The sequence below is a fragment of the Taeniopygia guttata genome, chromosome 3 (assembly GCF_048771995.1).
Source record: "Taeniopygia guttata chromosome 3, bTaeGut7.mat, whole genome shotgun sequence".
Lineage (NCBI taxonomy): Eukaryota > Metazoa > Chordata > Aves > Passeriformes > Estrildidae > Taeniopygia > Taeniopygia guttata.
Genome location: NC_133027.1, coordinates 100,595,309 through 100,616,426, shown reverse-complemented (window position 1 = coordinate 100,616,426; position 21,118 = coordinate 100,595,309). Strand labels below are relative to the sequence as shown.

At 38.4% G+C, this 21,118-nt stretch overlaps 1 long non-coding RNA gene across 3 annotated transcripts in view; it reads right to left on the bottom strand.

The window, feature by feature from the left end:
• Positions 1–20,313, bottom strand: part of LOC140683801 (uncharacterized) — a 34,175-nt gene extending 13,862 nt beyond the window's left edge. The window contains exons 1-4 of one of the 3 annotated variants that reach the window (XR_012055311.1): positions 20,263–20,313; positions 16,099–16,217; positions 13,529–13,641; positions 1,231–7,599 (exon numbers count right to left, since the gene is read on the bottom strand). This is a non-coding gene — a long non-coding RNA (uncharacterized lncRNA). Of the gene's footprint in view, positions 1–1,230; positions 7,600–9,259; positions 9,512–13,528; positions 13,642–16,098; positions 16,218–20,262 lie in introns of those variants that run through there. The other 2 variants (XR_012055309.1, XR_012055310.1) reach the window with 2 other exon arrangements.
• Positions 20,314–21,118: the final 805 nt, after the last annotated feature.

Here is a 21,118-nt window from a genome sequence, read left to right as displayed (position 1 = left end):
CTGTCCCCAGCTTTGATGTGGTGCCCATATTTACAAAAAGGCTATGTAAGGGGAACAGTGGCTGATAGATCTCACCATGGTCCAAGCAGTTAAGCAGTGAGTTCAAATACAGTAGTGTGAATGAACTGAAATTCAACAGAGGAAGAGAATCTCTGTTCTGTTCAAATAAAGCCATGCCTTTCATGTCCAGTTATTTGTAGCCATCTTTTGCCTATATTTCTATTATTTAAAAACAGTGCAGTTAGTGAGCAAGGGGCCCACAAAGACCTCTGACCCACTTCTCTGCTTATGTGCTGTGAGTCTGGCCTTAAATTGTATGCCTTTGGTGAATTTGCTTACCCTTCTGTTGCACTGAGTCCTTGGAAGCTCTCTAAAATAAGATACAAGCAAAAGGCATAGTTTGCTTTCTTTACTGCCTTTCACCAAGAGCTGCAATATAATGTTAATACTTCTGACCAGTCACGCCACTAACAAAAGGAACTATTGGCCAAATATCTGGTAGCTCAAAGCAATATGTTAGAATACCACTTCCTTATGGTTAACTTTGACCAGCATTGTCCTGGAAAATTAGAAAGGCTAATGCTGAAGCTCCTCAGCTAAGATATGTAATCTCCAGATCGCTGCAACAGAACAAATCCTATCAGTAATCCTGTAGGTTGCCCTGACACAGTTTCCTCTGGAGGAGGGATTCTTCAGTTATTAGATTAATAAATGTGCACCATATAGTTACTGAAAATATTTGTCTGACACCGAGTCCAAGAGTGTGTTGGAGGAAAAAAAAAAAAATCCAACAAAAAACCCCAACAAATGGAACCTTAGAAATGCAAACAGAAGATGAAATTTGACTAACCCAAAGCTAGCAAAATTTTTAACTCTTAGCTTGCCACATTGTGAAACAAAACAAACAAAAAAACCAGTAGGCAGAACAGTTCAATACAGAAACTGCAACCCAGCACAAGACAAAGCAAGAGCATGGGAAGGATAGGATGGTGTGATGGGTCAGTGCTGGCACAGCACCAGTACACCCATAAAAATATATTTTTCTCAAATGGCCACTGTGAGATGTGACCAGAACTAGTTGGTTTGACCACAACTTCCCGAGAAAATTCACTTCCTTATCAATCTATGACAAATGGATATGGCTCAGGACTGCTTATGAGATGTTAAATAAGTAACACGGAATTAAAAATATCTGCAAGGCCAGCCTAAATAATAAATGAGTAATGAAAATCAATCTTAGAGAAGATTTATTTCAATGATAGTCTTAAAAATCAGAACAGCAAACAACTGGACAGTCAATAATACCTGAAAATAAAAAACCCAGGCTGGAGAATTAAGATCTAGAAATGAGACAACATTAAGTATAGATCTTGTTGTTTGTGGCAAATAAAAGTTGTACTTAGTATATTGTGCTCCTTGTTTTGTTTCCTAGTGCTGTAAGGTTATTTATTCCCACCTGTTGTAAGTCTGGATTCATCTGTCTTCTTACAGCTCTAGGTTTATGTCTTTCTAGATGTGAATTTCAGATGATCAGTGCAAATTCACCTGACAAGTATCAATGTATTATAGTAGTATCTTGTAGATACTTGATAGACAAGTATCAATGTCTGCATAAGTCACAGTTCCCTTACCACATAGGAGTTTAACATTTCTAAATGCAAATATTGGATATTCTATTGTTCACAAAGCCTTCAAGTTGTTCGGGTCAGTCTTTTGTGGTTTTGTGCTGTCTTTTTTTTTTTTCAGACTTGCCCTCATTATTAAGTTTTACATCAAGAGCTAGGCATAAAAAATAGAAATGTAGCTGCTGAGTATTTTCTTATCCATATCCAAGCAAATTCTCCAGAGAGTGATGTCTTTCTTTTAAATTGTGATTAAACTTTTCCTTGCGAGTCAAAGGAGACAAGAATCCACAATTTTACCCTGTTTCTTCATAAATATTTGTGTCTGATAGCTGGTGTGGTGCGGGTACAAGAATATATCTTGCAGAGTTCAGGAATGAAATCTGTTCCACAAATAGTCAATATTTAGCTATTATTATTTAAGTTGCTCTGGAATTGTATGGACATCTTTAACAGGAAAGGATGAACTTTGTCCTTGCTAGAAAAGATGTTATCTTTATTAGAAGATCCCTTGGAGCTGTGGTGCATCTTTCATATGCAGTGTCCTTTCATATGCAGTTGCATTTTACTTGTTAGAAAGCTTTGTAGCATTAGCAAACAATTTTGTTGCTTCTTTTGGTTTGTTTCTTGTTGTTTTGGGTTTTTCCAATATTATTTTTAATTGCTTTCCAGCCTTTTCTTCCTCCCCTTTACTCTAATTCCCAATCGTGAATCATTTCCTGGGGCACCAGCTAAAGGAAGTTTCTTCAGAGATATAATATCAGGTGATTTATGCATTTCTTTCTGGTATAATAAATATAGGGACCCATTCAGCATAATTATTAAACTAGCCAAATATTTATTTTAGATCTATTGTAGGTTGTATTGCTCTATGGCACATTAGACAAAGTCTATATTGTGAGAGCAGCTAGAACCTGGCGGCCACTTTCATCCCAGCCCCAGTCAGACTTTTATCACAAACCTCTCCAGGGAGGAGAGACTTAACACTCCCATGAGAAATGACAGAAAACAATTTTTATTATTGCTCTGGCAGGAGTCTAATGGAAGGTGGATTTTTACTGCTACATGTGTTGACAGCACGGCATCCTGCATCCTTTCTGGAGCAGCTGATTGTGCTAGAAAGTTCTTCTTACTGCATTAACTGTGTTACAGGCACCAGGGTGTCTGCTTCGCCTCAATTTTGTAGTATGGAATTGTGTTACTTAGAGGAAAATAATTCTTAGCAAGCAGTGAGGCTGCAGCCACATCCTCTCTCCCAGTGGAGCATGAGCTCAAGGACAGAGCAGGTCTGTAGACTGGGCAGAGCAGCCCATGGAAGGTTTCTGCAGCTTCTTCTGCTGTTCCTGTCTGCAGGGCTCTGGTAGGTGCACTGAATTGTGGAGACTCACTGGCGGAAACTTGAAAGCAAAGCTGTTCTCCCATACAGACCTTGTCCTTTAAGTGGAAAGGCCTGCACACTGCAAACTTTGGAGCACCACAGCTATCTTAATCTACATCAATTATGTGTTTGAATTGATCCATCCTTGTGTTTCAGAGCACTTTGGAAAAAAGATCAAAGTATGTTTTCTGTCTTGGGTTGGAAGGGATGAGTAGGAAAACAGTCTTGCTACAGAATTATACAGCAAGGGAGAGAAGCTGGGACAAAGCCTCTGTCTCCCGACCTTTGTGGTGCTTTCTGTAGTATCCCAACATCATGAAAAAATACAGTTGTTCATGTTGGCTTTGCCTAAATTGCTTAAATTTATGTAAAGCAAGTACATAAATACTTTTTTTTTACATGTTGTCACCACAGGCATGCCATTGTAACCCAATTACTAGCACTTCTAAAAAAGAAACATGATATTATTTTGCATATGTGCAAGAGAAATTTCCTACTCTGGCAACAAGTCGAGAAGCGGGTGAGGGGCGGGAAAAGGATTACAGGGTGGGGGTGGTAAAATGTATTTTAACAGAAGAAAGCATGCAGAGTTACAGTCTCACAGCAAGAAATAAACATTGTAATCATAAACAAATGTAATATTGAGAACAGAAGACAGTGATTTTATTGTATTGACATAGGATGCTTGGGCAACAGTGAAGGACTTGTTCTCTTCTATTAATCAGGTCACACTGGCAGGAGGGCACTCTCTGTGACCATCGCTTCCAGATAGTGTGTGTGAGAGCCTGGATTATAAAATGTCTAGGAATGTCACAGGCAAGAAGAAGGCTTGCTTTGAGGGGAAATCAGAGGACCTCTTCACCACAGTGGCTGAGAGTGAATGTTCTCAAGAACTCTGGGAACCAAAAGAGCACTGAGGCCTGCTCTGCCTTTCACATAAGTTTAAATGCTTACATTGGCACTTTGCAGAGCGCTACCTGCATGTTGCATTTTGGTTTAGAACCCAGAGCAGCTCTGCAGATTTATGCAAACTGATGAGGCAAACTGACGATGCGTCTTCATGTGACACCGTGTTCTGTCCTCATGTGTCAGGTGTCTGCTTTCTGTGCCACCGGCTTAGATTCCATCAGACTCCTCACACAGATACGAGGGGATTATGTTTCTAAATCTGGATCTCAGTGGGAAATGTTGTTTCTTGTAAAAGAAGCTGTTCTGGAAGGAGACTTTTGTTGTGGACTTATGGATACAATCTGCATGGCACAACAGGCAGACAGTGCTGCATAAGGATGTGGGAAAAGCCTTCACCCTCCAAGGGTCATAAGTTTTTCAATTAAGTGAAATCGATAGTATGCTTGCAAGGGAATACTTGCTCTTTTTCTTTCTTTCTCTTTCTGTTCATCATATGTTAGCCACACTTTTCTTTTTTTTTTTTTTTGATAACTTGACATTTGGTGAGTTCATAGTGTAATGGGGCAGAGCTCCTTCCCTGTGGGTTTTTCAGCCCTGTATATTTAGAAAGGCAAAGAGTGGCAAAAAAGGTGATATCGTTTTCCTTTTTATGGGAGAGAAGTGAGACAGAGAAAAACAAAATATCTCGGCCAAGTTTAGGGTTTTTGTGCAGAACTGGGTATTAAAGAAAAACCTCCAAGTCCTGTGCAGTGTCCATTTAATGTGTGGTTTGTGTGTGCTTTGAGAGTATCTTCTAGCTACTCACTTGTTTGTTTAGAATCCAGACTCATTCTAAACAAAGCACTTTTTTTGTTGAGATCAGATTGCAGATGCTGGATACAAATGTAATGTGAAGCTCGGTTTGTTTGCTTGTTTTTAGTTCTAACACTAGGAGGCTTTTAGGGATGTTAAAAACAAAAGCAAACATACACACAAAAAAATAAAACCAACTCAGAGTTGTTGTATTCTAGTGCAAGCATAACGAGAGGATGTCTCTCTTCTGTCAGTACAAGGTAAAAAAACAAAGCCTGCACCTCCCTTTTCTTGTAACGTGTTTGAAGCAGTTCTCATGAAGGAACAACTCCCATTTGAGAAAATACAACTACAGGAAGTTTTTGTGCATTGATAGAATACACAATACATTCTAGGGCATATCTGCAATGCAATAACCTTTCTTAACAACCTGCTGGCATATGGGGCAGAGAGAAAAATCTAAAAGATGATTTGTTGTTGATGCTGTTAAGATCAGGGCCTGTTTCTTATAAGGCACTTTTCTAATAGAGCAAAGCAGCCTTGCAGCAGCTCTCTGAGTCAGGGAATAACTCATCCTTGGAAGCTGTCTGGTCCAACAGGCACGTTTAGAACAGATCCAACTTTGAAATTAGATCCAGCTACAAAGATATCTTGGGCTACTGAGAGCTCTGGCCAGTTGGGTTTGAAACACCTGCAATAATGGAGACTCCTTGTCCCCCTGCACACCTGTTCCAGTCTGTGACCAGTCCCATGACAAAAAAAATATTCCCAATACCTAACTGGAATTTCCTTGGTTGCAGCCTGTGTTTATTGCCTCTTTCCTGTGCACCTTCAGAAGTTTGGCTCTGTCTTCTTTAGAAGCATATGTTATATAGATGAATAAAATCATAAGATCTTATTTTGCCTTTTCAAGTCAGGACAAATCCAGTTCTCTCAGCCTCTCACCGTGTGCTCCAAATACCACCAAGTCAGCAGACTGGTCCCTTCATCCAAAGCAAAAACTCAAATTAATTTGCTGCAGATATGTTTCGGCCTTCAAAGCATCAGTGAAGGCCAGCCACGTGGAGCGAGTTATTTCTGTGTTTGAAGGGAAATGTGTTGGCACAGACACAAGATACCTTGTTACTAATGTAACTTTTGGCAGGTATGTTCACTCAGACAAGTTCCTTAGATGCCAAAAGCAAAGCAAAGTGTAACCTATATTTCTCACATGTAGTCTCAAAAACAGCCCTGTGTTCAAATTTTCAGTCAGCCTTGGTTTTTCTCCTGCCACATGGCAATGCATATCTGAGAAGAAAATTCAACAAACTATTTGGAAAAATAAATATTTTTTGAGTACTCATGTAACTTCTGACTATAATTTCGATTTAGTTGTATGAATGCCCAGAACTATTCCCTTTATTCCAAAATATTCAGAAATGTTTGAAAGACAGAAATATATGTATGGTTTGAATTAGTTAGCAGGATGATTCTTCACTGACTTCCTAGATAAAATTGATTTCAGCCTATAAAAATCCTTTCTGGACCTTGTCTGTCACCAACTTTTATTTCCTTTGCTCCATTGTAACCTGTCTTCATTGTAAACAAGGTTTCAAAGACATTGTGATGACAGATTGAACATCCAAAGAGAGAAAACAAAACCTAATTGTGTAGGAAGTTTACCTTGTGGGGTTTCTAGGTGGATTTTTTTTTTTTCCCCTCACAGTGTCAAATGGGTCTTTAATTGAATGAATTTAATTGTTGTAAAAAGTTTCCTTCCTATACGTCCTGCTGGCTGTCTTGGTTATGTTTCTCCAGTTGGTGCTTTCATGCCAGGTGGTGTTGGGAAATGCTTTCTCAGGAAATCTGCCAACATTACACCTTCTTAGATGTGACTGGCTGGAGGTTTTTTGTGTTCTGTGCATACATCTCTGAAGCTATGCTGGCCCATACTGTTGCTACTATATCTACATAATATCTTCAAACTCACCATGCCCTGTTAGCAATTGCTGTTAACACAGTGGCTTAAAATTGCCACTGGGGAAAAGGAAGATCATGTATTTTTCTTGCTGGTTATCTTGACACTTGTGATTTATTTCCTCCCAAAAGTAATATTTCAAAGCAATTTTTACCAAGATTCATCTTTTAGTTTTGGACTTATTGACCATTCTGGAGTGCTTTATCACATTATTATATCTCACTATTTCCATACTACTTGAGAGTCCTAGAGGACAGGATTAGGTTATGAATCTACTTACAGTATCTCCTTACTTGATTGCTATCTGCACAGTTTTTGCCTTTCCTTTTCTATTGTAATGGAAATGTAATGATGATTATTCATGTAAAAAATTGTTTCCAGTACAAATACTTCAAGGATAGTTCACATACCTGTTCCTCTGTAGAAATTTTTTCATCAGCAAATCACCAATCAATGTTCTTCGATCAGTTGTGAACATACTTTGTGATGTTTTCATTTAAATTATTTCTTTCATTAATTTTTATATGGTTGTGTACTACATGTCAAAATTCTTATTCAAGCTGAAATACATCTACTTCTCTCCTGTTACCTACTGAACCTAGTAATCCATCAAAGACAGAAATTGAGCTGATTTATCATGTTCTTCTTCTAGCTCTTCTTGTCACTGTTCTATTCCTGTGGTTGAGAGTTGTTTGCTTTATCGTTTGCTCTATAACCTTTCCAGGACTTGAGTAGATTGCGATTTCAGCAATTTGTCTCTGATTCCTTCTTCCTCTTTTCTTGTTCCTGTCCTCTGTAAACTCTCTTAAACACCACTTTGATTAGTTGCTGAATTGGTCAAGACCAGATTTCTTGAAACCTGTTTCATTTTGAGATATCTGTCATGTCTGAATAATCCATGTATCTTCTCTCTCCTGGTCAGAATTTATTTCCTTTGGCATCTAGAGTGATTAAAAAAAAAAAAATTTTAGCAAGAATTGATTCCTCTAGCTATTTTGCAGGTCTAAAATGCAGACAATCAAACATAGTTGCAGTTGCTCTAAAAATGATGGTGTTTATCCTATTTTTAGAACTGCCGCAGTGACTTGCCTGATACTTCAAAACTGGTCAATGGTAAAGGAATAGTACCTGGAAGTTTTTGACTCTTTCTTATGATATTCAGAGCCTGCATCGTGGGTTAGGACTCAGATGTGCTAAACTTTGTTCAAGCAAGGTGATCCTGTCCCAGAGCAAGTCATGAGGAAAAATATAGTATAAGAGGCAGGCAATGCTGATAGACAAACAGGAACACTACAGGAAAATGTGGAAGACAGCAATAGTTTGTAAGAGATGCACACACAAAAAAATAACTCAACCCTAAATTCTCTTCTCAGCAGTTCCTAAAAGAAAATTCTGATAGTGTGTGAGATCAATGCGTCCTTGCTGATGCTGACTCTTTTTAAGAGGAACATGAGCAAATTGATGCTGTTGAAACTGCAGGCAGAGAGTTTGACCAATTGAAATTTCTCTTCAAGCACTGTTACAAACAAAATGACCATCCCATCCTTCGCCTCATTGCACACAATTTTCCAGCATGGTATCACATCAGCCTTTCAAAGAGAATGAGAAATATAGTATTCCTTCTCCTATATTGTGAATGGACTCAGAAGGAAATGTAATGTTGGTAGAACATCTAAAGTGTCTGTATAGAATTCAGCATTCAAAATCACAAACAGACCTAGAAGCAAGCTCAGATTGCTAACACCTTCTCTGCATTTCTGCAGGCTATTTTGTAGCTTTGTGCATTCTTGTGTTTTCGTCATGCACGCTTTGGTTCATATGCAGGATTCACCCATCTACAAGGAATGTACTGAGCTTATACATGTGCAGTGGATACATAAAAATCTTACTAGTCACCCTCTATTTTTGTTTGAAGCATTCTGACCTGATTTGGGAGTGTATAACATAGATGAATTCAGGGTAAAGGAGAACCCGAACATTTTGTTTTTATCTTGATGGGGTAACTACAAAATTTGTCTTCCTTGTAATGGCACTTGAAACTGGCAATTAATGGCACTTTATAGACTTGGGGGGGTTTTGTTGTTTGCTTTATTGGTTGATTGATTTGGCTTTGGTTTAGGTTTTTTCCCCATTTGTGGTATACTGAAATAAATCTAGGAATATATGAGCTGGGTTTGAGGAACCATCCTCCATCTCACCTTTCATAATTCTGTAGTGTTGGTGAGGACATGGGAAGTATCTGTTTAAATTGAGGAGAAAGAGGTAAGATGGTAAGGGCTCCTAGAGAAAAGATTGATTGAGCTTGGAAGACAGGCTGTGATATCTGAACACAATTACTTATTATTTTAGGGGTGTGTGTATGTAGGCTAGTGATGTCACATAGCATGGATGTACATATAGCTCATTACATGGTGCTATAATCTTTCCAGCATATGAAAATCTGGAAGGGAGCTCATAAAGAATATAACAGTGTAGCTGCCCAATGTTGATTTGTTTTCAAAGTAAAATCTTGGTTTACATTATCCGAATCAGTGTTCATTTTTTAAAGAAAGTCTCCATTACACAAATATGTAGAAAATGTGCACAAACTAGACAAGCAGGTAGATATGTTGTGCATTTATATTAGTAGATTATTTGATGTTGTAGGTTTATGTAGTATACTTTTACCTTATAGTTTCGTGACATTTTTATAGTATCCATTGATCCGTTGAATTTCAAACTGACTTTGACATTTTCATACCATGAAAGCCGGCAAAATTTGACATAAACACTTCTGTATCTTCTGCATTTCTTTTTAGACATCAGCTATGCTCATCCACTGACACCAGATGATTTCCAAAGTGGCACCCAAGCCTGCAAATAAAATGTGAATAATACCTCTTGTGTGCATTAGAAGCACAGGTTTGGAAAGTTGTAAGACCCAGTGTTTGGCAGCACTGTCTCTGTGCTTGATTATTTGAGACAGATTACTTGTGCTGTAACAGTTCCCAGCCTGGGAGTCCCTCACTTAAACCAAACCTGCACATTGGTGCCTTCAGCCCTGAGGTTCCCTACTGTGTGTGCAGTTCCTGCTGCTGTGGCTGCCACACATGCACATGACCAGCCTTACTCATGTGCACCACCCCATTTAGAAATGCACATATGGGGCAGAGATGCCATACTCTAAATGATCAAAGAAATTATCCAAATCCCAAATTCCTACTTTCATTCAAGCATGCACATAATCTTTAACATACCAAGCAGTGTTTTAATCAGCTATTGAAAGCAGTAACTCTTAGGCTCTGAAACTGATTATGCATCTAAAAATCACTTTGGTTAATGAAATAATTTTGTTTCTATTCATATTTCATTGGCTCTTTCTCTCCTTTAATTAATTTTAACCCACAAAAAAAACTGACTAAAATCACCCTTAGTATAAGTGCATGCTTACAGTCTTTGTTCCAATCCCCACAGAGTGTTTGATATTATTTTCAACTCAAACCTAATTAACAGTGTATGTTCTTTACTGAATCCTGAACATTTCTGTATATTACATATCAGTGCAGATTCTTCTTGTCTGCTGTCATTTTCAGAATATTGTTCTGGTCCATGTCTTTGTCCTTAATTTCAGGAGGCATCACATTACAGTAGATTATTCTGACAGAAAACAAACCTTATTTTCCTCCTTTTTCCTTTCTCCTGTATTTGTCCTGGTTTTAAGACTGTGTGTGCGTACTGGTTTAAAAGATGTGTGTGATAGGGAATTAAAGAGGATTCAAAAAGAGAAGTGTCCTTTTCAAAACTACTAGTGATGCCCTTAGTAAAGGGCACAGGAGTTGAATAAAAAGATTTTTCAAGACCAGGTGTGAGTTCCAGTGATGCAGCAGTGTTGGGATGGTGACTGCTGCCAGTAGCTCTGCTTCTGTCACTAGAACAATGTTTCCAGTTCAACGCAAAGCATAAACATGATTAAGTCCTTTTTGCATGTAAGGCAGCAAAAGACTATCTTGTAGAGGCCCTTCTTTGTACAAGATGGCTTTGTTACTTACATGATGAAGATTAAATGTTTGCTAAAGTGTCTTAGTGAAACAATGCCCAAAACAACAATTAAAAAAAAATAAAATCCAAATAAAAACATCAAAGCAGAAGTACGTAAGTGTATAAGCATAAAATATATTTGGAATAGTTGCGATGCAACATCTCTGTTGAAGTCAGGATTCTGCTTGTCACAGAGATGAGTGCCTGTCTTGGAGAGAAGGGTTGCCTGCTTCACTGGGGCTCAGGGAAGTAATCCCAACATTAACATTGGTACAGGCATCAGCACAGGCATGCCAAGATCTTGGAATGGCCAGAATAAAGTATCCCTAACTAAGTTTAAAATTCAAGTACCACTTACTGTTATCAACTTTCCTCAATGGTCATCTCCTACCATTTTAAGGTTCTTCAAATCTGCACAGTTGAAGTGAAGCTATGAGAAGGACCACTTGTGATGGGTAAGGGAGGCTGCTGGATAATTTAATTTTAAATGCAGTTGTATGGTAAGAGCTAGATTTTTCCCTTTGCGACATCATTGGGATTCAGTGCTTTTAGCAATTCGTTTTAGTTATTTAGATGGAATTGCAATTGGAAGGCTTATTTCCAATTAATCATTCTTTGTTGCTAATATTTAGCAGGGGAACACTCTTCTTTGTTTTATCCTCAGTCACTGATACTGAATGGATTTGTCTGGAGTAATAAAAGAGGTTTTGATAAAAATAGTATGGATCCCTCATGAAATTTCATTTTCAGTCTGGCATTCTTTCAGACAGAATGATTTTTAGAAACTGTTTGTGGATGGATATTGGTTATGGAACAGAATTATTTAGGATAGCTGAATACAACTGTTAAGGCTACATAGTATCCTAGACTATATCTAAAGGTAAGAAAATCTTATGTTGAGATTAAGAAGACACAAGAATTACATGATTTTTATGTGGAAGCAAATAGCACTTCTCTGGACAATCTTAGGGAACCCAATGCAGAATTCAGCAAGAGCTTCTGCCCTCAAAAATCTGGGGCTGGAGATGATTTTGGAACTACCTTGCTTAATTCAGACAATGATAACTTAATTTTTTAAAGTAACTATCTTTGCTGGAATACTTCAACATTTGGATACAGTTATCAAAATCTGAGATGTGATGTTTTCTGTTGGTTTGTGTCTGCCATGTAAAAATAAAAGAAACTTAGATCACTCTCCCATGTGAGTGCTAAGTCTACAGAAGGAAAAACAGGATAGCAAAATAAAAGTAACCAGATTCTATTCAAGATGTTCCTGAAGCAGTATGGAAAACTACTCCAGGGCACCTGGGTTCTACATTGATTTAGTGACCTCAGGCAAGGTGCATCACCTCTCAAGTTCTTCATGAACCAGAGATAATGCTCAAGGCCTCCTTTTGTCACATGCTTTCAGATCTGTTGATGAAAGATGCTTCACAGAAATAATAACCCTATTCATAGAGAATTTAATGTCTTATTTTCTAACTTATTTTCCATGTTAGTGCAAATGGATTCAAGAGTTCTGGAACTGGGAAGCCCAGTATTTACTCTAGGCTACTCCAGCTCTTCAAGGTGAACTTGTCCTGATAAACAGATATTTTTGAAGTGTCTCTCCTAAAAGGATTCTGAATATCTGATATGTTATCTGCTTATTTTGTTTCATATTCTTGTCCTTGGTTGGTTGCCCCTTTTTTTTTTTCTTCCCCTTCCCTCCAAGTCTTGCAGAAACTCAGTCTTTGAACTATTCATTCCAGTCAAATCAGGCTGACATGACCTAAAGGATCAGAAGTTGTTATGGGGGTGGGATGAGTGGACAGAAACTCTTGTGTAGCATGATTGACAACACTTATCCTTAGGGAACCAGGGCAAAAGTCAGGCCTGTCTTCATTCCCTCTGCTTTGAAAACCATAGAATGGACTTGCCAACAGAGTACCTCCAAACTTGAAGCTATCTTTATCCTTAGCAAATGGGATGGAATTCTAGCCAAAAAGTGAAATAATAAAATTTACAACACAGATGGGCCTGCTTTGTGCATGAATAGAACAGGTGAGGCACAAATTAAAATCCTCATCACTGCATAATCTGATTCAGGAAAGCTGCTACAGCTTCCTACAGAGGAAATGGGAAAAGTTACATATAGGACTTCTAGTTCTGTGCAGCACTGATCTATCCAGAGAAGACAAAAGAATATCTGGTTAGCTTTAGAAGGGGCAACAGAGGGAGAGGAATAGTCTGACTTACTTGTTCACAGTGACAAAATCAAGCCTTAGCACCAAGAAAAAGGTAAGTTAGATATTTTATGGGAGAGAGGGAACCTTTCTAATGCAAAGGTTGAATGGATTAGGTGGGACCTATATAACCTCTGTTTTAAAAACCTCTGGTTTCTAGAACAGGATTATGCAAGTGTTTGTCAGGAATTACATAAGAATACCTGATAACTGCAAGGTCTTCTGAGCTCCATTTGAACCATCTTTTCTGTGATTGTTCCATAAAGTACAGGTTGTCTTGTGAAACACAGGCATGCAGTGATGTAAACAAGATCTTTGTGCACTAAGCTGTTAAGATTTGTCTGGCTGGAGGCTGACAGAGCTGAAAGTTTGTCTTATGCAAAGCAAAGCTGCTAAGAGAAATGCTGTCCTAAATGAACAGAACTAGAAGTCCTATACGTAACTTTCCCATTTCCTACATTCAGCCCTCAGAGGAGGGAGAGCCAAAGCCTTTGAAAATAGCCCCAACTTGACAACAGCACCAGGACTCTGAAGCACTTCCAGCAGCATTATGGGCACAACTCATAGGATGGTAGCGCAATAAACACTACGTAGCACTAGCCTTGTGAAAGACTACAAACACTTTTACCTCATCTCAGCAGCTCCCAGACAGAAAGAACCTTCTCATTCTTGGCTTCAGTCATGGATACGGAAGCTGATGGCATGTGAGATGAAGAAGCAGCATCCATGTCATGTCCACAGCTAGAGAAATATTAGTATTAGAGAAAGGCATTGTCCATCAGGGAAACAAGTTGCTGTTTGTTGTGAGCTTGGATGACAGAATTCAACAAGTGCTATTGCATCAAAGGTCCAGATCTCAAATCCTTACTTATGCATGCAGTCTTATTTAATCTTCCCTGTAGTCAGGTGCTTGTTCAGCCCCATAATAATTTCCTGAGGTACTGACAGAAATCACTACCAGCCCAGAAGTCAGTGGTAATATCAATGAGCACTGCCCAGTGACACTGGATCTAGCAGCAGTATTTGTGCATAGTGCTGAAATCTGGCAATACAGCAATTCACTGCTGCTTAGTTATTTTGTCTTCCCATCAATGCTGATATATACTTTTCCATTTATTTTTGTGGACAGTTATGGATAAATATTCAAGCTTTAAGTTTTACATTAATATATTTGTTTGGAAATAAAGTCTTTAACTCAGCAATATTACATTAGGGAAAAAAATCCATCAAAAGCTTTTAATTAGAAAACCATATAACAAAAGAAAAGGTTAATAATGCTTTATTACATCTTCTCTAATACTTTCTAGTTTAACTAAATTTACTGAGAAAAGCCTCTAGTTTTCCAGTCAGCACAAGTACCAGGCTTACAAAAACACTTTTGCTCTACGGAAAAACAGCATGAAGAGTTGCTTATGGGGAAATTCTAGCTTGTCACATTAAACTTACTGAGCCGGGAGAGAACAGAAACCCCGACAAATCCACGAATGGTGATGCTTGCAGCCTGCCTTGAACTCACCAAGTATGACGAACAGTGACACTGCTGTCTTAATGTATTGCTGACAGAGCTGCTGTACTCATTAACCTTTGATGAAACAAGATGTCACTTTGTTCACATCAAATGCTCCTTGATGCCAGTGCTCAGAGACTGTTTTTGTTGCTGATGCAGACATCAGCTATTGTTGAAAACATTCTCTTTCCCTTCCAGCATTTCACTGCCCATGAGGATTTATAGGTGCTGATCATTATCAATCTGCAAATGGAGTTTGAAGCCAAGAGGGCACATTTAATTTCTGCAGCTTTTAATTATTTATTTTTTTTATTAAAAATCTTTAATTGAAACATAATTTACCTACATTTAAACTCCTGAAAACATTAAGTTCTTGGTGTGCTACAGGATGCTGCCACGAACTCAGGGACATATTTGAGTGATCCCTTCATCTTTCTCATTGAGGCTGTGGAACTACTAAAGAATTATTTACAGCATTAGAGCTACATACTAGAAGCAAGTTGTAGTGGGAAGAGGCATCGAGTTGTGTAACATTCCAGCCAGCATTATGACTAAACAGTGGCATAAAAACACTGGATGAAAACACTGTTCCTAGTTCCTGATCTGTTCTCCAACCTTTTATCAGCATTGCTTCTATTAACAGCATTAGGAGCCAATCTTGCTGTTCTATGTACAGTAAATATCTTGTTGTCTAGTGAGAAAATCCTGACTGATTTGGAATGATTCTCTAATCTGGGAATAATTTTTGTTTAGTCCTTATTTTGCATGATAATTACATTTATTCTGCTATCAGGTAAATGAAAGCAGAGCAAGAAAAGAAACTTTTTTTATTTCCTTGCTGAATACAAAAATGTTCAGTACTGAAAGTCTGAGATCAGGGGTGCATGTTCTCCCACTTGCTTTTGTGTCTGTAATTTTAGTGGACAGAGCAATATTTACAGATGACCTCTAATGGCATTCTTTCCACTTTAGAGTCCTCAGTATCTTTTTCCTTGCATTAGGGAACTTTGCAGTTTTTGCATTTGATTTGTTTAATTTGTTTTTTCACAATTAAGTCTGCAATCATTACACCTGTCATGCAAATGTAACATCTTGGGAAGCATTTGAGATAAGAGTAGGGATTCTTCTAATTTGCAGTTGTGCAAAAGAAAAGCATCTGATCATAGCTCAGTGATGGAATTCTAGCTAAAGGTCATGCCATGCCTCAGGGGCTGATGAGCCATCAAAGCTTTGTGGGATAATGTAGCTCTAGAAGTGTTTTTAAAGAAAAAGGTTTGAAGGGAGCTGGGTAAATCAGCAAATTGTTTCAGGCATAGGAGACTTCAGACTCTCACAGTAAGAGGAGGCAGCAGAAGTGGATGTTAAAGACAGAAAGTGTAAGTGGATGAGATGCAGGCAGAAGTGTTTTCATGGGAAATGTAGGAAATACTAATAGTTTGCTTAACACTGAAGTGCATCTGTCCCATACTGAGTGATGAAAGCCCGGGAGATTAACCATCCACACAAGTCCAACTTTACAAGATGAACATGTGATATCCACAGAATAGCAAACTTACATGAAATGTGACTGTGCCACTAAACAGCAACACAAAGGAAAGTGCATCTGAGAACGCTCGTGGAATACGATCAAGCATAGCTGATAGAGAGTCCTTGAAAGGTGCTGGTAAATACACTCATTTAAAGACTTTCACCTGTTGCTTTAAATCATTCATACCCCATGGCATGTCTGCCAGCACTGTGACCCCTGGCGCGGAGTGAGGAACATCAAAGGCAGAAGGGAGCAGATCAGGTCTCAGGTAGGCGTTGCACCCTTGTTATGGATAAAAGAAGTGACAGTAAGTTATAAAACAGGTGGAACTGGGATATTGCAGGCCTCATGTGAGTAACCCAACAAATAATTCTGCTCAAGTAGAAACACAAAGAAGGTGTTTTAAAATATTTTATTGTCTCAAAGATGTGTGAAAATACATGGACTATACACTGCTACATTATTAAAAGTCCTTCTTGACTTTATTGAGTTTTTTTAGATTTTTCAGACCAAGAAGGATTGACAGTCTCTGAAACTGCCTGTAAAACCAAAGAAAAATAAAATTCTTAGTTAATTTTTATCAATCAGGTTAATCTTTTGGAGATCACCATGCCATGCAACATCTCTGCTGCCAGTCTGCTTATAGTCAAGTATTTACTTTCAGGCACGATTTTCTGCTGAAATGGCTGTTTTCTCTGGAAATACACACAATGCTGCTTCCCATCTTTAAATGTTCTTTTAGGTACAACATGTACAGACTGGTTTTAAAACAGTAGAAATTGCTCCGTGGAAATGAACTGTAGTTAAAATGCAAGACAAACTCATTTGCAATCAGGCCAACAAGTCTGAAAACATGCTCTGGGTATCTAATATCAGGCCAATTTCAGTAAAGTTCACTTGACTATGTCCTGTATAATCTGTAGTTATTGTACCAGAAAAAGTCTGTCATGAAGGTTTATCTCTTCTAATCACTGAATCCTAACATTAGAACATGTTTTGAACAAGAATAAAAACTCTTTCACAAAGCCCCTTCAGAGAAAACAATTTGTAGGGTATTTGTCTGAGCTAAGGGAAACTTTAAGAGTTAAACACATTCATAATAAGGCTGGTGATATGAATTTCAGAGTTTCTGTATAGTCCTAGACTTTGGAGAGCATTATTTGTCATCCTAATACAGGGCCCAAAGGAGTCTGTGCTTTCACAACAGTAACTGTGATTGCAAAACCAGAGCCATACCCAGGTCCCCACTGTAATGAGTATCTGCTCTCTGTGCTAATACACACTTACTGTCTTCCATACTGACAAAACCCCTGTTGCAGTCTTTGAACTCTGAAAACACTCATGTATGAAGAGTTAAAATTCTGTTTAGCAGAGAGTTGGTGTTTGAGATGGATTTTTAGTTTTTCAGTAGTGATTGTCTTTTAAAGTAAGTAATTATTTTATTTTTTTTTAAAGTTTCCTTTGGTTGCTGTTTACTTTTCTGGTGGTAAAGGAGAGGAGGGAGGAGGGGGAAGTTTTTCGTCTCCTCTGAGTGGCCAGAGCCTGTCTGTGACCTTCTTTGAGAAGTGATTTCAATGAGTTAGAAATGCTTTCTCTAGTGGTTCGATGTACTTTCTCCCGGGTTTTGAGATCCAGTATGTATCACAGGAGCTCAGGTTTCATAGTGCCCTTGAGCAGAGTGTGTTTCTAAGACAAACAGCAACCTGATGGTTGCACTGAAATGCATAGCCCCACTGACACGAGGAAGCTGGATGAATGCCAGTGGAATGTGGGCCTGGTGGAGATGTGGTGGTCTCTGCTGGGATAAAGGGCATTTTCTGGAAGCTAAAAATGTGTGATGTTCACATCCAGCTCCAGAGACAGCGAATTATGGTAATCAATAGTTATTTGGCTCACCATGGATAGACGTTCATCTGACAGGAAGGGACAATATTTTCTGTAAAGTTGGAAATAAAAACTGCCATATTTCCAAAATGCCTCTGCTGTCCCTCCATCCAGACAAAGACTTCAGACCACTCCTTTGGAAGATGTTATTCAGTGACAGAGGAGACAACATCTTACTTCATGCTTTAGAACACTTACTGGTTTTATTCAGCTTGATTTTGGTCTTTCCCATGTCAATGAGTCAAGACCTCTTCTCCCAGAATGGATTTCCCCACCCATTTTAGTTAATCTAGCCTGACTCAGTATAAAGTAATGGTGCATAGCAGTTATCAGTGTTATCTTTGTCAGTGGACGGTGTGGGAGCAGTTCCAGTAAACCTCTGGTTTATGTGTTCGAAAGTTGAAAGGTCTCCTGTCCTAACAAAGAGAAACGTGATCTTGAAGTAAACACAATGTTCAATATGATAAGTTAGCTTTTACTATTTTTTTTTTTTTTTCCAACAAGGGAGAAATCGGGTGCCTAAAATATGGGCACAAGTTTAAGCCCATTCTCAGGTCCCAGGGCACTGAGCTGGGCTGCTTTCCATACTTCAGAGAGAGCTGTTGGAAACTGCGAGTTTTGCCTACTGCCAAAACTGAATTTGAAATGCTCTCTTGTAAGTTTTCATCATCTCTTTTCACATCACTGCTGATTACCATTGATATTGGCTTGGAAAACGAGACGCTTCCCATATAATCATGAAACCACCGCAGTGTGCAAACCTCGCCTGGGCAACCTTTCTTCCTGCCATGCTCTGCACATTTCTGCAATGACTGTTCTTGTAGCACAGGCGAGTTTCAGGGCTTAATGGGCTGGTGCCTACAGACCCAAACTCTTGGCAGGAACAGAGAGGTTAATTACTTTCCATTAAGGTGATGTCCTGGCTCACAGAAACTTTTCCTGGTGACTTCAGCTCGGCTTGGATTTCACCCTTCAAATACCAGTGACTGTGCAACAAAAGAATGTGTCCTGCCAATTTGTGAACCTTTGATTTCGGTTGCTGCTGCCCTACTTAGCGCTCTGTGCCGGCTTAGCGGTGTCTGGCTGCCGTGGGCTGACCCTCCCCACCTCCTGGGCTTGGCTTCCCCGGCCTGTAACTAATAAGTGATGTATTATTTTATTTACCGACTAGTCTAATCTCTAACTGTACTGGAACGTGTTACCGGACACTTGTGTCTGTTGTAGGAACTTCAGATTTTATTTTGGAAACTTGGCGAGTGGCAACCTAACCACAAAGGCTAGGAATAGGAATAGCAGCATATGCGCTCTTCAGAGAACAGTTGGACAAAATTGCAACAAATCCCAGAAATTCTGCATGTCTCACACATGCAAGGGAGGTTTATTTTTTTAAGTCTGTCATTGGTCCCACGTATCTCAAGGACACCATGTGAGCTATTTTAAGCAGCCAGTGCATAACTAGTTACATTTTATTTATTTTGGAGGTGAAGGCGGATTTTTTCTTTTTGTGAGATTTTTAATTGTCTCTGTAGGTTTCTGATATCTTCTTTAATGAATTATCAAAGGTTCTTGACCTCATGGTAAAAAAATTTGTTCAAGGTTACAAAGAACATTTAAGACAATTCAAGTAAATATTCTCATTGACTTTAAGGAGGTTGATTACTAGCAGTAATCATGTGCAGAAGAGTTTTCTGCACTAGCTCTCATTTAAATTTAGACCTCAGCAAAATATCCACTGGAATCATCTGGAAAGTTTTCCAGAGTAGGGAGTGAATAAAAAACTGAGGACAGTCTTGAGGACCAGGCCCACGTTAAATAGTTCTACTCCCTAAATACAAACAGCTGAAGCTTTTTGGATAAGCCAAGACAAATACCTTTCTTCTGTACCTTTTTCTTTGCCAGCCAAATCTAATTCTTAGCAATTGATGTGATAAATGCTGCTAAAGTGACATGGAAGTGGAATGTATCTGAAAATGAAATGTCACTTCTGCCTATAGTTGGTACTGTCTGTTTCTCATTGTAACTTGTGTTTAATATGTATCTAGTCCCAAATGCTGCTCAGCTTGTTTCAGGTTTTTTAAAATTTATGTAGTATGTAGGGCCAATCAAGGCACTATGTTCTTTCCATAAAGTTTTTCCTTTCATAGCACAAGGCTGGAATGGAAATAATATGAGAGGGAAAGTGTGCTTCACCAATGCCAGGGAAAGAAAAGTATATTAAGTTGAAGCTTTTGATTTAAAGAACACAAAGTTTAAAGTTCAAAAATCAACTCACTTCCTCCAGTTTTTGGATACTTGGGACCAATTCTCAAACGCAGATTTTTCCTTTAAAAAAAACCACAAGCCCAACAAAAAAAAAACCACCCAAAGCCCCCCAGCAACAAAACAAACCTGAAAAAAAACAAATAGTCTCCACAAGTGTCCTTTTAATGCCCTCTCTTATTACCTCACTGTGATGGACCTCTTCTTCCCTCGTCTTTTTACTCCAACTGACAAGTAATCTTAGCCTGCTAATCCTGACCCTTAAACTCTGCTACATTATAATTAACTTTCAGTGTCTCATGACTGATTTTTATGTAATAAATGCATGCCTTGTTATCCACTCAGTGCTGCATAAGACACCAGTTTCACAAAGAATGAAATCCAGTGCTTGGGAGAGAGCTTTATTCATCCATAAGACAAATAAACCTTATTTCCAGGACTTAAGTGACATTAGAGGTTTGTTGATATTGAGAAATTTAATCTGCCAAATGCTTAGAAAAATGCTTTCCAGCTAAATTCACAGACTTCCATTAAATCTCCACTGATTTAGATTGTAAGGATTTTCTTCTAGGTTTACTTAATGGATTTTAAAAATATAGCCTAAACCACTGTAATTTTTTGGGGGTGAATACTTGTCATTTGGCAGAGAGTCCTTGCAAGATCCATTTGTAAGGTGATGATTTTCCATGGAAAAATGATGAGCTTGTTTACAAAACAAAAAACTTTGAATCAGTAAAACTCCCATCCAGAGAAAAGCTGAATGACTCATGGGATGAAAGAACTTTCTTACACTTGGAATCAAATTCATCAGGTTTAATACTGGAATACTGAAAGATTCAAAATTAAAACTTCTGTGACAAGCAGAGCAGGAAGGGCAGGATCTTACATTTCTTAAAGTATGTGCTTCAAAAACAAACTTTTCTTTCCAAATAAGTCAGATTATTGTTATTTTTCCAGGTTTTGATGAAAACAAACAAGATTCAGATATTAAATATCTTGTTTCCATGAGAAATAACAAGTTATCTTTAGAACAGCAGATG